Source organism: Alosa sapidissima, chromosome 4 (assembly GCF_018492685.1).
Source record: "Alosa sapidissima isolate fAloSap1 chromosome 4, fAloSap1.pri, whole genome shotgun sequence".
Classification (NCBI taxonomy): domain Eukaryota; kingdom Metazoa; phylum Chordata; class Actinopteri; order Clupeiformes; family Clupeidae; genus Alosa; species Alosa sapidissima.
The window spans coordinates 15,042,356-15,058,352 of record NC_055960.1 but is presented as its reverse complement, the minus strand read 5'-3'; the positions used below and the strand labels follow the sequence as shown (position 1 = coordinate 15,058,352).

Here is a 15,997-nt window from a genome sequence, read left to right as displayed (position 1 = left end):
CTAAGTGAGAGTGCTCTAGAGTGCACGTACACAGAGACACACACACACTCTGCTTTATTTGGTCAGGTAGGGGCCTAAGGATAACAACGATAACAGCACTAACAGACTCAAAACTAAGAGTCTGACAGATTGTAAACCCTGTATGAAAAGGCCAAGATCTGAAATGAGTCAAATTATTGATGCTCTTGTACATGCAAACTGGAGTCTGTTTGCACCTTCTGTCCCTGACTGTCCACTAACTGAGGGCTGTGGTGACAGTAAAACATTAGCTGCCCACATGATGTCTAATTTCCCAGTTAATTTCAGCAAGTCACTCTAGTCTTGACAGGACTGATGAGCTTCTTAGCAGGTCCTTGATGGTTGGAGAGAAAATCCTCCAACATGATTTATTATCATGCCCTCCACACATTTGATTGGAAACTGTTGGCCATTTGAGGCTGCCCACAGTAATTAACATTACATCATTATTATATCATACGTGTGCAATGTAAACAAACACAAATATGTTCCTAGGGAACATGCCATTCAGAGAGCATGATTATGATGGTCAGACATGAACTCTGAATGAAAAACTATTTATCCTCCATCATGGTTCAGACATTACTTCCATCTAATGAACTACAACCTTCTATACAAATGACCTCATCTAGCAAAGTGATTTCTTCACCTTTGTAGTCATGATATAATTTGGATAATTTCACTGCAAAATGCAAACCTTAGATGTGATGATGTTGGCATTTCACTTTAGCTGAAGTTATAAGCTCATACAGTTGACTTCATAATGAGATTGGCCACATCTACGTGTCATTCCAAAACTGAGTAATAACAGCAATAAAATCCTGAAAATGAAGCTTGTTGTGTCAGTACGATCCACTATGATAAGATTTAGGTTTATATCCCTGTTTTAATGAGTGGCAATAAAGTCTCATTTATCAATTTAATTACACTGTCAAAGCTGACGTTTCTCTAAAACAGACTTTCTCTAAGCGCTAAGCGCATTAGGGCTCCATGTGTCACACATGCCAATCAAACCGTGATTAGTGACACATATAAAGAGACTCGGCTGGCCACGGGGTTAGAAACAAAAGGCAAACAACACAATGTCCTGACATTTTTGTTACGATCACAGTACCAACGGCCACACAAAGCGCTTTTAAGCGCAAAATCAACAATTAGCACAAAGGAGCCCTGGCGATCGGGGTACTCAGCGGAGCACACGCAAGCTGTGCGTGGAGTGTTCAGCCGCAGGGAGCTTCGCTCGCTCCTCAGCAGGCTCACCTCGGCCGCCGAGCAACAACAGCCTCTCAGCAGCAGAGACCAACACACACACACACACACACACACACACAGCCGTGGGGAGCTTTTGTGTCCGCTAAATGTGCCTTCACCTCTCTCACCCCTCTGCAACAGTACCATCTACCCCAAATCTGACGCCTCAAGCTGAAGAGGACCATTACACAGAAAAGTAAAAGGCTGACATCTGTTTTAATTATCTGTGCGAGTAAACAAAAATAAATTAGGATAAAGATTCACCCATTGTAAATAGTTGCTATCCTATCTCTTGTTTCTTCATTACAAACCACGAGGCTTGATAGTTCCAACATAGTAGTATTGGAAGACTAGAGGGTTTCAGAAGACTTATCTGAATAAAACTATTTGCACTCACATAAGGCTCATATCTTAACCAACTAGACTCGTCTATTCTCACGAGTAATTGAGCATATGTGTTGTCGGTCTCCGTAGGATCCTACCTCATAGCAGTGGTGTTGTGGTTGTCTTCAGCTGTGGCCGGTTCTTAGCATCCCACAGGAAGGGAGACGGGTCAGTGAGCGCACCTCACAAATAATCACAGCCACTGGCCATGTGGGAGACGACACTCACTGCCAGGGGCTCTTGTCTGTCCCTCTCTCTCTCTCTCTCTGTTCCCCTGCTTTTCTCTGTCTCACGCTCTCTCTCTCTCTCTGTCTCCTCTCTCTCTCTCATGCTCTCTCTCTACAGTACCTATCCCTCTCTCTCTCTGTCCCTCTCACACACATAGACCTAGTTCCCTCTCTCTGTCTCTCCCACAACAACTGTTTTGCTTGTCTGTCTTTCTCTCACAGCAAGTCTCTTTCTTTCTCTATCTCTATGTTTCTGTCGCTAGCAGCCTCTTGCTTCTGTCTGTCTCTTATTTTTCTCTCCTCCTCCTCCCCTCCCTGCCTCACTCTTTCTCCTTCAGTCTTGCTCTCTCTCACCCTCATCTTCTCTTCCCTCTTTTGCTCTTCCCTTCCCTCGCTCACTCAAGCACCTGCTTCAGCGACACCCTGTCCCTATTTTTCATCTCTCGCTCCCTTTCCCAGTCTCACACACTCACACAGCACGTACACAAACACACACACAGACACACACACACAAACACTCACACACACACACACACACAAACACTCTCACACACATGCACACACACACACACACACACACAAACACACACACACACACAAACACTCTCACACAGATGCATGCACAAACACACACACACACACAAAAACTCTCACACAGATGCACGCACAAACACACACACACACACACACACACACACACACACACACACACACACACACACACACACACACACACACACACACACAGGCATATAGGCAGCTGCAGTCGCTCACATTTTTATTCCTGTGGCTCTCTCCCTTCTCCACGGGCATTGTTTTCCCCCCTGTGGAATGGATGAGATCTGACCTTGGGGTTGTGTTGTGCTGTTTTAAATTCTCCCGGCTGCTTGAAGCCCTCTCCCCCACCCCCACGCCACCCCACCCCCCTGCCACCACCCAAACCAAAGCCCTATCCAGCCCCCCCACCCCACCCTGTCCCATAGCGCTGGCACAGGATGAAAACGACTCCACCAAACAAGCCTGAGGGAGAACTTAAACAGTTCTACACATTCACTCCACTCATCCTAAGCCCTTCCTTCACAAAGCCATTTCATTGAATATAGGAGGGCCAGGGGAAATAGTCTGCAGAATAGGAGGCAGTGACCTGTGGAGCGAAGACATTTTCCTTAACCCTCTAATCCCCCTATATGTAAAGCTGAGCTGCGCATTAATGGATTGAGGGACAAGCCTATTGATCATCTGTAGATTTTACCAGAATCATTTCGCTCAATGTCAAACAGTCTCTCTTTCTCTCTCTCTCTCTCTCTCTCTCTCTCTCTCTCTCTCTCTCTCTCTCTCTTTCTCTCTCTCTCTCATACACACACACATGCAGTTTTGCATCAAGAGCAAGGGATGGGCCTTATGTGAGATAAAAGACCACAGAAGAACGCAAGACTTGCCAGCAACGCAAGAAACGTAATCCTTGCTATAGGATTCTTTCATGAATGAAAGCTTCTTATTGCAACATGCCCATTATATTTCTGTGCAAAGAGACTTCTGCGCTAAATATAATTCACTTCTTCCGAAGTTCCGAAGTCATACTGAAAATAATCCCTGATGTTCCCAAAAAACGATGCAACCTGGAATTCAGACCATTTTAATGAGGTGCTTTTACAAAAAACGTGCCTACCCTGTTGTGCCATGCAGTATAGCTGAGAGTGGATTCAGGCAATAACACTAGCTACATCTATCCGTGCTGCTGCTTGTTTTTTTATTTGCTTGTTTTTTGTTTTTGCTGGGGCTGAGAACGTACGTTTGCTTTACTGAGGCTTACACAAGGACATCATAGTATGTCTCAATCACTTCTGCTGTTCGTTATGCACTTCTATGTAGGCTACATCTGTGCTGCAAAGTAATTGGCTTGTACTTAAACTATTTATTTTTTCTCTTTTTTCACAGAGACATGACATGACATTGTATGTCTAAATCCAATCAGCATTTCCTTAATGTCCATCAATGTGATTGTGCACTGCACAAAATCAACTGGGGAGAATAAGAACCTATCAGGACTATACAATATGAATATGAACACATACAGCCTTGACCAGTTTTGTATTGTGATCACCAATGGTCAAGAGAGGTATACAGTACTTAAGAAAGAGACACCAATGTACACCCATCCCTAATGACCAATCAGCTATCACAGAAACATACACCTGTACATCAAAGGATAAGTCACAGGTGAATCAAGTATGAAAGGAAAAGTCACCTGTATATGACAGCATCTCAGGATGAGGTGACAAGAGACTTCAACTACATCCATACATCAATAGCCAAGACTGAGCTGTTTTTCAATCACTCAAGGCTGAATCCTCAACTCAGCACCTCACACTAGACTGATGAGGATTTATGACGTTCCCTCTCAAGTGAGGAGAAATAATCCTGAGATGGCTGCTTTTTTTGTCAGTTTTATACTCCACCGCCGGTTCGTGTTGAAGGCCAGGCGGAGTGTGCTGCCGTGTGAGCACGGGTACGTGTTTTATGCTGGCGTGCCATGCGTCCGGGTCACCAGACTGACCGTGTGTGTGAGATGTATATCTTAGACCCAGTACATAACAAGTGAACTCCCCTTTGCAAGGGGGGATACAAGGGCACAGCAGAACAAATGACAGAATGAAATCTTTATGGCTGCCTATATTTTATGAATAAGAATGAATTATGGATGCCGCATGGAAAGAGACGTGTCACGCGAAAGCACACGTCTCGACTAGACACAAGGAGCAGTAAGAGCCTGAAGCGGAGATGATGGAGCTCTACCCGCTGAAACATCTCATAAGACAGGGTGCAAAGAAATAGGCCACCATTATCTTCTCATTTACCTGGACCATTAATGACCAATTGATACGACACATGGTCAGATAGCACTCTCAGAATTATCTACGAAGTATTGAGCATTCAGATCTTGTTTCTGGATAAAAAAAAAAACAGCATACAAGGGCTAAGTATCAATGAACTCCTTGAAGTTCTGAGCTTCTATTTGGATAACACCACTGGGGAGATGGAATTGAGAATATGAATAGGAGGATCTGTCTGGCTGAATGGAGCCTCTTATTACATATTGAAGAGAGGGACCTGGTCCAGCGCCATCCTTACTGTTTAATCAGGCTGCCGAGTCATAACGCGTATGAAATATGGATGAGCCTGCGAGCGAAAGCACAGCCAACCTTGATGATGTGATGAAACAACATGTCCGGGTGTGCACTCTCCGAGCCACAGTCACCCATGGGCAAGAGATAGGTCCACCGGGGTAAAGGAAAAGATAGAGAGAGAGAGAGGGGCAGAAAGAGTAGTTTATGAAAGAATGCATGAGAGAGAGAGAAAGGGAAGGGGAGGCCAAGAGACAGAGAGCCGCAGAAAAGGATTGAGAGAATGTGGCACACATAGCGAGCGCCAGGACGGTTCAGTATGTGGCATGTTTTGCCATTCCAGAGAGAGAATAAAAACAGAGAGGCAAGAGAGAGTGAGCTACTTCAGATTCACACAGGCCGGCGATTTGTCGACTTCATTCCCCCTCATTGTTCCCGTCGGCAGCCACGGCCCTGTTCCTTCACTCCTAACGGCGCTTGGCAAGGCTACGGGGGGAAAGTGCCCAACCCCACCCCCTCCGTGGCATTGTGGCTCGGACAGAGTATGCAAACTCACTAAAGGGCCCTTGAATTTACCAACAAAAGTCGGGCCATTCAGATGTAAATGGTGCCATGACAAGCTGCTTTCAACGCGCGGAGCCTTTCATTTGGGAAGCCAGTTTGATGTGAAGAAGTGGTGGGTCGGGGTGGTGGGGGGGCGGGGTATTGGTGGGGCGATGTAGATACCCTGTGTGTGTCGAACACTGTACATTTGCCTCTTTTGTGGCCCCCAAAGAGTGGCGTCCAGTTCGGTCAACCTCTCGTCCTCGCCGGCTCTGACATTACGAGCTGGAACGTATGTGCCCTGGCACTTACAACAATTGAATCAAGCCTGCTCATAATAGCGGTGTTGGACCGAGACAGAAACACATTATTCTCAGGGGGCCGGTGGGGGCTGAAATATCGAATTTATAATTCTAGCTAACAAACAGGAGCTAGCTTCCTTCTGCAGCCAGCAGCAGAGATTACTAGTAGAGCTTACTGAAGCTGGAACAAAAGGTGCTGAAACTCACACTCAGAACTCACTTTCCAACACTCTCTAACAAGTGAGTGCATTCTTTAATAAGCATCCTTGCGTGCACTGTGTATACTTCACAGATCTCATTATTATATTTTGTTATTATGACAGATTACTTTGCTGTCACAACATATTAGATCTGTGTATTACATCGATGGCATGCAAGAAAAAATAGATTCCTTTGCTTGGGATTCTGTGCAGAATACAAACTATCTTCTTAGAAGATAATGTAAGACAACAGCACCAGAAAATCACTTGAAACTCTTTGGCTGTACTGGATTGGAACTAATAAGGTGTAATGTGTCTGCAGGGATAAAAGCCAAATTCAACCCCAGCCCTAGTCAAAGAGATAAAAAAAACAAGATGCTGGGTTTTTTGCAACTAACATTTCATTTTTCATGTTGCTCTTTTGTTGTTTTTGAGAATATTTTCTCTCATCAAGGACATTTTTGCAATCAGCATTATGAGGGCAATAGAGACTTCAGGAGGAGATAAAACTGTCATGAAGTTCACAGTAGCTGGTGAAGTTGTGATGCATCTTAGTTTATAATGAGCTGCAGCCCAGGATATTTATGCACATGCCACCACCAAAGGAGAAAGAGAGATTTTAAAAAAGAGATAGCAAATCCATAATTTTATCTTCAATTTATTGTCTCTGTAATTGCAGAGATGATCAAAAGGGCTCAGATTTTTAAGGGCAAGTTGCTGATGAATACATCATAAAAAAAGCCTTTCCAATGGCTGAACACATCAAAGTAGCACAAACTACAGAAACTGATGGATGTGGGAACACCAGAAAGCTTTTAATCTCCTCCGTGAACAACACCAAGACCTTAAAGTGCGAGGTGAAAAGATGATATGATTTAGTAATGGGATGATGAAGTCAGAGAAGGCGTGATGTATCAGATTCAAACATCCAGCTGGCAGTTGATGTCAGATAGGTCAAGCTTCACATCATAGTAATGTGTAATTTGTTTTTTTGAGTGAGCAGGTTCTGTTGAATTGAGTTGGATTAATTAGTTTTCCGCTTGAAATTAATAGTTTGTTAAACACAAATGGATTTTGCAGTGTGAAGTTGTTGACAACCTCAGGCTATCCACGAGCTTGTTTTCCCACCAACTGTGAAACCCTGTGACCCTGCTTGATTATCGCAGTGCATCAACTTCTCATGACTGACAAAACAAACTCTCTTTCATACGCCACATTTTCATTGCCCTTTCTCTTTGAATTAACACTTCCAAACTGTCCTTTGAATTAAGTCTTTCAAAGGAAACCAACACACACACACACACACACACACACACACACACACACACACACACACACACACACACACACACAAACAGAACAAAATCTCAACAGAGCCCATGTCACACACACGCCAACCTCCACAGGGTCTCCAGGAATCTCAGTGAAGCCCCCCGGGCTCTGGCTCTGTTCTCGCCTGGGTGTCCTCGGCAACTGGCTGGCATGCATGGCAAGCGCGGTGGTCTAGAGCCTACAACCGCTCATCCACCACCACCACCACCAAACAACACCCCCAACACCACCAGCCGCAGCACCCAACCAGCCAGCCCATCACCCATTCTGGGCTGGGGGTTCTCCCGAACCGAGAGAGGGAGACGGGCGCAGAGCAGAGCCAGACAAACAAAGCTGTGATTGTCCCCCTCACAGGGCTTCAAAGTGGCCTAGGCTCTTCAGGAAAGCATGGAGGGGAAGAGAAAACACTAATTGTGCCTGCTTAATGGTTATCTGTGTGGATCTGAATGGCTTCCTTCTGCTGGAGAGTGAAATCCAAGTTAATCCTCCTCCCTAATAGTCCTTTCTGTCCCTGTCCATTCTCTCTCTCTCTCTCTCTCTCTCAGTCTCTCTCTCCTGTCCTCTATCATCTCTCTCTATCCTCTTCTTTCAATGCTTTCTGAAGAAGGATACCTACTCTTCCACTCGGTTCCCCTGTAAAGGATGATACTTTAGTAACTACTAAGGTTGTGTCTTAAGTTCCCCTGAGGCAGAGATGAGATTCCTTTCTCCCAGACTAAAGGCCATGACCATCAAAACAGGAAATGAGGTATGGATGTTGTCAGAATGATTGACAGCGATGCAGGCCTGGCCTCTGCATAAAAGAGCTGTCAAATGCCGCCTCTGAAAAAGAACAGCCAGCTCTTGGCCTCGTGGAAGAGCCTGCTTTTGAACTACTCTCTGACACAAACTCAAGGCGTTCCATAAAGGCCAGGCATGGTTTTGTGATGAAATTAAGTACAATAAGTGGATTATGGTATCTTAACGGCAGCATCTGATCATAAAGAGACAACACATCTCATAACTTACTGCCAGAATGATGGTTCTGGTGTCCCTCCCGACCTGTTCTTAAGTACCGTTGTTTATTAAAATCATCCTTCTTGTGTCTGGAACCCAGCCCTGTTGGATACCTCCACACCTCAGGCCAGTGGTCGCCACTGCGGGTAACTCCATTCATACAGTCATTTATCTGTTTTTAATTACAGGCAATGGCCTTGGCTCTTGCCGGGGCTAAACAACTGGTGGGGGTGCAGACCGCTAATGGTCCTGACTTAATGATGATTACAAACAATATTGGTTTCTCGTTTCGGTAAACAGCAACTACAGTGGGCGCATTATGGCAGGAGCCGCCGAAATAAATCAATGTGTTAATGCAGCAAATTACAGCACAAACAACACAGAGAATACACAACGCACATACACACACACACTCAGACATACACACACACTGACACATACACACACACACACTCAGACGCTCACACATACACACACTCTCAGACACACATACACTCGCACAGACACACACACACACATACATACACACATACTACATACATACTCACAAGAGACCATCAGCCAGGCCTGTAGTGTTGAAACGGTGGTCTGGATGGGGATTGGGCGGCCCAGTGGGACAGCAGCTGAGAGTGCCGTGTCCTGAGGACGTGCAGCATGTTGGGCCTCAGGGGAGCGCTTGTACTACAGGGCTGCTGGTGGGATTATAGGTATTGAGCTGTGGGCTACACACAGAGCCATACAGAGGAGGAACCAGCAGGGGTATCGCACAGGGCATCTCAGGGCGCACGTGTGTGTGTGCGTGTGTTTGTGTTCCAAAATGTCTCTTATCTCATTTCAGACACACACGGGACTAATTATGCTTCATTCAGATCTCACATTCAGATACCGATAATTTGCTGTCCAACTTTCTTGTACTCCCGTTCTGTGAAGACATTCAAACAACCACTGTCAATAGATCACTAGGGAGAGATATTTAACACCCCTCCGTGTCAGAACCACAAAGCAGTAGAACCACAATATGAGACATGAGTATAATATCCCAGAGAAGAGCAGGGAGAATTTGGACATCCATCTACTGCGTAGTTACACACTGCATTACCAAGCAAGCAGGGGGTGATGTCCTCATTTCTATTTTATTTCCCCTCTCATATTCAAAAGACAGGCTCTATTATGTAATGTTCTTTACTGTTGCAATGCTTTTAGGGGTCGAAATATGAACACCACATGATTCTGAACATGTTGTATAATCATTTTGGCTGACATTTTGAAACATAGTCTTTCATGTTCCTCAAGCAACTGAACACCTTCAACACGGGCACAAACAGAACTCCAAATGATTTGTCATGACAGGTGTTTCCAGGTAGTGCAATTGCAAGTCGATTCACATTACAGATATCAACCCATGGTCTCGCAAGCTTTTAAAACTACTACTGTACATTTAGAATTCTGTCTTCCTCGAAAGTGAATCCATAACTTTCACCTTGTTCAAAGACTCCATTCACACAGCCCAGCCTTCACTAACTGTCAGTTTACAACAGCTTTTCTCTCTCTCTGAAGTACAAAGCCCTGAACTCCCCTTAACCCCTATCAGTGGCAGGGTTCAGCTTTAGAGACCGCTGGCTAATTGCCTGTCCTGTTAGTAGCAGCCTGGCTGCCAGTGCTGCCTCTCTCACTCACACACAGAGAGCGTGAGCACACACATACACACACACACCCACACACACCAAGCGTTGCACACACACACACACACACACACACCAACCATGCTCATACACACACACACGCAGCGTGAGCACACACACACACACACAGACACACCAAGCATGCTCATACACACACACGGAGCGTGAGCACACACACACACACACACACCGATCTGCCCTTCCCCTCCTGGTGCTGGCGCTGCCCTATTGATATTGTATAGTGTTGCTGATGGCCCAGCAGGCTTTTAATGAAGCATTGGATTAATAATGCAGCAGCGAGAGGCTCCTCTGGATCACGGCGGCCATTTGCACCTTCCCATAGGGTCTGAGCCTAATGTGTAATCTATACCGGTGAGTTCACACATGCTGGCAGATGTGTCAAGGCATACACACACACACGCACACACACACACACAGGGTGCACACGTGTGTGATTACATGCAAGCACACATTTGCTCACACACACTCATGTGCAGACACATGCAGGCGTGTGCAGACACACACACTCACATATACACACACCCACATATACACACTCCCACCATGTAGACACACATGCATGCACAAATATACACACTCCCACACACATGCACACACAAATACACACACACACATACACACACCACTAGTAAATTGTAGTTTTTTATGACACTGCAGATCAAAGTTAAGTTCAAGGCTAAAATCAAGGCCCTATGCACCCAACACCACACTAATATTGGTAAAAGTGCTGATGTTTCTATTGTAAGATTAAACAGTTTTTTCCAACACTACCCTAATGCATAGGTACACGCACACACAGTGACTACTCCATGTGTAGTAATCTACAACTGGATAAATGTCTTCAATATAATCATTTGTGCTATTCCGGTAATTTTGCACATGGAACCATGTTACTGTCAACTGAGAAGATCATTACACACATATTCCAGCATTCAGCTGACAAGTGATGCTTGCATTTGGAAAAAGGGTTATTGCAGAAAACAATTTCCTTTTGGTTCATATCCAACAGATGGAGATGCATAATATTTGCATGATTACATGTTATTACGTGTTTCACTCATGAGTGCCAAGTCAATCTGAACTGGAGGATAAATTCTGAACATCCGATGCCAGATGACAAGACAGACCGCTGGTTAGAAAAGCCGTTATCATTTCAAAAGCTAGTACTCCACTGTGCTAATGAATACTGCTTCCACTACTGAATTAGTTATTTATGGTGTTCAGATTTTAAAATGTGTCCTCAAATAAATTCAAAATGAGACCTGTACTTCAAATACCATGAGTTTGTGTGACCTCTAGTTCATGAAGCAGATAGGAGCATCATGGGGCTGCCAGGCGAGAACTCGTGACTGGGGGCGAGTGGCACATCTAAACGTGTGAGAGTCATTAATGAGCCTCATCAGTCGCCGTCTCCTCTCGGCTCTCCTCCCCGGCCACAAGGACGGCCACAATCCCGCAATCGATGGCTGGGTCAGCTGTGATCAGAGACAATAAAGCTCACGGTAGGCCCTGTCAAAACTCCAGCCGGGCAGAGAGCTGTGGAGCGGAGCGCGGGGACTTTGATCCTACCTAACCCCACACAGTCCTCTGAGCTCTACCTCATTAATGGAGGAGGATCACAAATCAGAGAGAGGAAGAGAGAGAGCAAAGGAAGAGATAACAGGAGAGAAGGCATAGAAGAGAAATGCAGAGGAAGATAGAAAGAGAGAGAGAAACAAGCGAGAGAGATAGAAGAACAATGAGGCAGGAAGAGAGAGAAGCAGTGTCAAAGGCGAGCCTTAGGGGCCCAGCCCCCCCCCCCAAACAGGCCAGTGTGCCCCCCCCAACTGAGTCCTCTCCCTGACATTCAAAAAACATCTACATTTATGGCTATGATTGAAATTAAATCCATATTGATCTCTGATGTTGAATACTTAGCCTACTCAAAATGAAACATGACACGGACTGACACGTGTCCACTATGCTACTGTTGATTGTGTGCGCAAACTGCGCGATGAAGAGGGATTCTCCACACTAGGACACCGTTGCACTGAGTGCCACCGATACATTTACCACCAATCCTCAATTTTGGAAAAATAACTAATAAAAGTTGAGGTGAGGTGCCCCCCCTGTCAGTGCTCATGCCCTCCCCCCCACCCATTTCTCTCTGGCGCTGACCATGGAGAGAAGGGGGAAAATAATGAAAGAAAGAGAATGGAAGGAACGTAAAAGAGAAACAGATTGGGATGTGGAAGTGATTGAGGGTAGTGGGAGAATGTGAGACAGGTGGATTTATGCACATGGTGGGACAATATCCTGTACAAAAACACTTAAGCCCGACAAGGTCACATGACGTACAGTTCTAAAATCACACAAGCCCCTTTTCAGGTATACAAGCCAAATTGGCTTAAGCTGATTGAGCGATGGGGCCTCTCCTGTTGGCAGAGGCTCAGTTCAGGGTCATGCTTACTGAGCGCCGGGCGCTCCTAATTTCATTTCCAAATGAGTAGAGAGGGGAGAGGCAGGCTCGGGAGCCCTGTGCACCTGTGATTGCAGAGAGCGGGCCGGGCCGGCGTGATGGGTTCACTTGGGGAGATAAATGAGCTGTGATGGAGAAGCCGCTCCACAAACAAGCCCTGGGTCGTCAGCACAGCGCACACAGAGAAGAGAGAGGAAGAGGCTCCCGCAGGCATTCTTCATTCTCATCAGTTCACCATAAGTGTGTGTGTGTGCGTGCTTGCATGCATTTTGTGCATGCGTGTGTGTGCCTGTGTGTGTGTATGTGTGTGCGTCACAGACTGAGACAGAGCGAACGGCATGTGCCTGACCCTCTCTGTCTGAACAGGGTTCAGGGTAATGTCTCCTGTGTTGGTGATTAAACCTGCGGTGACCTGCACACCTCATGCTGAATTCATTTACATCAGAGACCCAGCGATCTGGTCTTATCGATTCAGAGAGGCTTTTCATCACAGTGAGACGCAAATGGGATACAACAAATTGAATTCCTTTGTGTGCTGGAAATTGGTATGTTTGATAATGTGTCTAAATGGATGAATGCATTAATGAATGCAGGTAGACGGATTGTGTATGTGTGTGTGTGTGTCCTTGTGTGTGTGTGTGTGTGTGTGTGTCTGTCTGTGTGTATTGGGGTGCTGCTAAAGTAATAAATCTCTGTGAGCAGCAGGTCCTTGCCCTCCCCCCATAAATAACCCTTTGCTGTCACCAGCCGGCAGGTCCTTTGGGGAGTCGGAAGCCACCGCTAGCCTGAGCATGCAGCTGCTGATAGATGGACCCTCAACCCATCACAGGCTTGCTGTTTAATGTACCCATTAGCCCTTTTATAAACCATCCTGATGGCCTTCATACACGTCTACATCTGTATCTACTTAATTACTTTCAAAAGTATATATTTTTCCTAGTCTTATGTTTGAAATGATGCTCCTATCAGCTCTTAAGGATTGATGAATAAGTAAGTAGCCAGGATAATAATAAAAATACCTAAGTATAGTTACTCATACTACACACCTTTGACTTTGTGTGTGTGTGTCAGGGATGGAAATTATCTTTTTTTCAAAATAAATGGTCCAGTTCTCCAGCCACTCATATTCTCCAAAATCCACCAGCCACTTTCATGTTTTAACAGCATTTGGCTGGTGGTGGCTGGAGGTCATTTCCATTTTGTGTGTATGTGTGTGTGTGTTGGGATGAGTCACTCCTTGACTATCACTTTGGAACGTCTGTCCCCTGTAATCTCCCTTTCTCCTCCTCTCTCTCTTCATCTGACTGTTTTTCTCTCCTGTCTCTTGTGTTGATTTTGTTTTTAAAATCACCTATGACCTTTTAAATGTCTAAATATATTGCTATTTTTTGACAAAAGGTTATGTCGGGATCATGGTTAACATATTAAAAAGATAATCTATCTGTCATAACATTAATCATCCTTCCAACATGGATGGATGATTAATGGTTTATGGGCAAGGTCTTTGGGAATTATTTTGCAGCTAAATTCTTATTGGCCCATTGGCACTTGTGTCACTTCCTTATACCTTATTAGATTGTCCCCAGCAGGACAAAAGCATACTGGAGAATAAGTAGCGTTACACACGCCGCCTTCCCAGAATGCCGTTCTGGCACCCAGCATGCCTGTCTGTGTGTGGCCCCGCGTGTTGGCAGTGGCGCCCAGGCCCTGCTGGGGTGCCTGGTTGAAAAGCGGGCACGAAGCCCACTGTTGACAAAGCCCGCTATCTCCTGCTGTCTGGCCATTTTGTGTGCACTCAGTGGAAAGAATCAATTATGCTGGCGTACAACAGACCATTTTAATATTTGACTCCTAATTATTTTTTTCCGGATACCCTGCAGATGCACGGTAAGGCAGGGGAGGGAGGGATGCAGGGCAGAGCTGTGATGTTTCTGATCTGGAAAATGGGAAGTGGACAAATGTTGAAACATGAGACTCCTGTGAATGAGAGATGCTGTGTGTTTGAGCCGGCTCCACTCAGAGGGCAATCTATTTCTCACTGAAACTGCCGGAGAAAGTGTTGGCAATGTACGGAGCAAAAAAAAACATTTATGAAGAAATATCAAAGCACCTCATGCAATAACTTGCAAGACTTGTTCGGTTTCTTGTTCGTCCAACAGTAATGTTCCGTGCGGTGCAGTTACCCACATGGGGGAAAAGACTGTTTTTTTCCCCACAGAGTTCTGAAACAACTGTAGTTCAACAATTTCTACTTTGAAGAAAAACAACGAAAGATAGGGAGAGAGAGAGAGAGACAGAGAGAGAGAGAGAGACAGAAAATCATTCTGTTTTTTTTTTCGCCAGAGGCAGCCACCGCAGAGCAGTGGATGAAAAGGGAGCCAGGTGAGGGGTGATGCTCACGCCACTTTGAAGTGCAGATTGTGACTCAAACAGAATCCGAGAACACAGAGCTGTCACTCACCTGCCGAGCCTCTCCAGCCTCAGTGTACACAAAGGCTTAAATGAAGACCTCGTGCATGTGCAGCATTTACATCTCAGGTGCAAAAACATGGGCAATTATTCATCTTTTGTTTGAAGGCAGGATTTTACTTCCTTCTCCAACCACTCCTAGGCAGTGAGAGAGAGGTGAAAGTATTGTAAATCAGCTATGGTCATTTACCCAGGTGGATCTCGTATGTGTCTTTGTCCTATGCAAGCATGCTTTATCCTTGAATGATTTTTAATTCAATAGGGTCTGTCTAGGGACCTTTTGGGTTATCCTCAGATGTGACTTTCTACTGGGGGAGCACACCGCCCATGGCCGTTACCATTTGGCTAGGTGTAGATTGGGGTGCTCCTAATTAACGACCATCTTTGGAGGAAGGCTCTCTGAATTAGAACTCTCTGAGTTAGAAGTAATCGCGCCCCCTTTTGATGCTGTAACTTGCATAAGATTTAGACTTGTCTTAAAAGTTTTGTGAATCAGAATCTTTCCTGTAAATGTACATACTGTGTGTTTCTTATGGTCATTTGTAATTTTGTTGTGTATCCCTTGTGTCTGTGGTTTGTAGTCAGAGTATCCTTGAATTCAATAGGAGCCTATCTCCAGGTGTGAAAACATGAATGTTTGTATAACGGTATGGGACCAGGCCTCTGAGATACATCCCATAACAAAGGGTGATCTGACTTGATGAAGGCCACATCCTCATCTTCCCTTTCTATTGCATATTCAAACTGGGTTGGACCTAGAGGTCACTCCTTCTTTTGTTTGTAACATAAGTTAGTATCAACCTCTGTATAGTTAGAGAATACTGGTGAAACCCACGATGGGGTGACACAAACATGCATCTCTCCCTTAATGGATTCCCCCTTCATTGAAAATAATAAAAGCCTGGATCCTGATATTCCATCGTCCTGACTGAGTCTTAAGAGAAATATGGTAGTAAAAATATGCTATCAGAGGACATCCTCCCACTTTG

At 45.2% G+C, this 15,997-nt stretch overlaps 1 protein-coding gene across 4 annotated transcripts in view; it reads right to left on the bottom strand.

The window, feature by feature from the left end:
- sulf2a (sulfatase 2a) overlaps window positions 1-15,997 on the bottom strand; it is a 41,242-nt gene that overhangs the window by 17,133 nt on the left and 8,112 nt on the right. The window contains exon 1 of one of the 4 annotated variants that reach the window (XM_042088654.1): window positions 1,752-1,885. The exons of the other annotated variants lie outside the window; for them this stretch is intronic. The gene's annotated coding sequence lies outside the window, so the exon portion shown is untranslated. Of the gene's footprint in view, window positions 1-1,751; window positions 1,886-15,997 lie in introns of those variants that run through there. 4 annotated transcript variants of the gene reach the window in all.